The sequence below is a fragment of the Cebus imitator genome, unplaced genomic scaffold (assembly GCF_001604975.1).
Source record: "Cebus imitator isolate Cc_AM_T3 unplaced genomic scaffold, Cebus_imitator-1.0 Scaffold154, whole genome shotgun sequence".
Lineage (NCBI taxonomy): Eukaryota > Metazoa > Chordata > Mammalia > Primates > Cebidae > Cebus > Cebus imitator.
The window spans coordinates 1,604,755-1,607,110 of NW_016107469.1; positions in this window are offsets into that span (position 1 = coordinate 1,604,755).

Here is a 2,356-nt window from a genome sequence, read left to right on the forward strand (position 1 = left end):
CTCAAGCAATCTTCCTGCTTTGACCTCCCAAACTGTTGGGATTACTGGTGTGAGCCACTGCATCCAGCCAACATCTATATTTTTCTAGGCTAAATGACCAATAATACAGTTGCTGGGTCATATGGTAAGTCCATTTTTAGTTTTGAAAGGAACTTCCAAACTATTTTCTGGAGTGGAGGGTGCTTTTTTAAACCTACAGATCTGATCATGTCATTATTTTACATAAAACTCTTCAATGGCTCTCCACTGCAGTATAATTAATGTTTGATTTTTATTATTTTTATTTATTTTTTATTTTTAGATGTAGTTTCACTCTTATTGCCCAGGCTGGAGTGCAATGGCAGCACGATCTCGGTTCACCACAACCTGTTTCCCAGGTTCAAGCAATTCTCCTGCCTCAGTCACTCAAGTAGCTGGGAATACAGGCATATACCACCATGCCCGGCTAATACTGTATTTTTGTATTTTTAGTGGAGACAGGGTTTCTCCATGTTGGTCAGGCTGGTCTCGAACTACTGACCTCAGGTCTCCTCAGCCTCCCAAAGTGCTGGGATTACAGGCATGAGCCACTGTGCCCAGACAAGTCTTGATTTTTAAAAATATATAGTACATTACTTTACTATAATTCCCATTGATTTCTCCAACCTCATTCTGTACCACTTCCCTTGCTCTTGATGCTCATTGGCCTTTTAAACATGTCCTCAATTAATCATTAGTCTCCTGACATAGTGGCTTTGCAAATGCTGTTTTGTTTTCCTGGGATGCTCTTCTCCCTACTCTCAGTCTAATTAACTCAAACTCTACCTTTCATTCTTAACTCAAGCACTATTTCCTCAGGGAATCCTCTCTAGTCTAAGTCAGGTTCCTTTTTTCATCTTTCTTTCATCACGTCTCTTAGTTTGAAATTATATAGTAATTTCTGAGGATATCTGATTAAATCCGGTCTTGATCTCCACCTTAAAATTCATATAAGCAAGGACTGTTTTAATTTTTGCTCATTAATGTCTGGCATGTAGCAGGTGCTCAAAAATATTTTTTGAGTGAATAAATGAATGAATTGTACACTGGCAAAGATCTCAGTGCCAAAGCATTAATATTCTATAATTTTATTTATCCATTATTTATTTAATATATCTAGTAATCATGTTCAAGGTAGTTTGCTAAGCAATAGATTACTATATACAAATTTCAGATTCACATATAATTTATATTAATGAATTCTGAAATATATGTTATTTCAGACAAAGACTTTCTAAATAGTTTTACTGGATAAATATTGAAAAATAAAAAAATTAATAGGATAGTTGTAATTCTTTTTAATTATTAAGGAAGTTTAGCCTGGGCAACATGGTGAGACCCTGTCACTACAAAAAATTATATATTTTTTATTTTTGGAGACAGAGTCTCACTCTGTCACTCAGACTGGAGTGAAGTGGCACCATCTCAGCTCACTGCAACCTCTACCTCCTGGGTTCAAGCAATACTCCTGCCTCAACCCCCACAGCAGCTGGGACTGCAGGCACCTACCACCACACCCAGCTAATTTTTTGTAGTTTTAGTAGATCCGGAGTTTCACCATGTTCCCCAGGCTGGTCTCAAACTCCTGAGTTCGGGAAATCGGCCTACCACAGCCTCCCAAAGTGCTGGGATTACAGGCATGAGCCGCTGAGCCTGGCCTAAAAAAAAAAAATTAATTAGCCGAGTGTGGTGGTGTGCACCTTTAGTCTCAGCTGCTTGGGAGACTGAGGTGGGAGGACTGCTTGAACCCAGGAGGTTGAGTTTGCAGTGAGCTGTGATTGCACCCCTGCACTCCAGCCTGGGTAACAGAGTGACAGACCCTGTCTTAACAAATAAAATAAAATGAAATATAAATATAAATCAAATAAAATTTGAGGAAGTTTGCAATTCAAGAAAGGGACAAACATAGCTCTCCATCTTGGTCACTGTTTGTCAAATCGACTTGATATAACCTTCTGCAACCAATAACCAAAAACTTGAGTTTAATATTACCATCATAAGAAGGTCCCTGGCATTTTTCTTGGACAGCGTGGTTTAAAATATTTATGGTTGGGCTGGGCGCGGTGGCTCAAGCCTGTAATCCCAGCACTTTGGGAGGCCGAGGCGGGTGGATCACGAGGTCAAGAGATTGAGAACATCCTGGTCAACATGGTGAAACCCTGTCTCTACTAAAACTACAAAAAATTAGCTGGGCATGGTGGTCCATGCCTGTAATCCTACCTACTCGGAAGGCTGAGGCAGGAGAATTGCCTGAACCCAGGAGGCGGAGGTTGCGGTGAGCCGAGATCGCGCCATTGCACTCCAGCCTGGGTAACATGAGTGAAACTCCGTCTCAAAA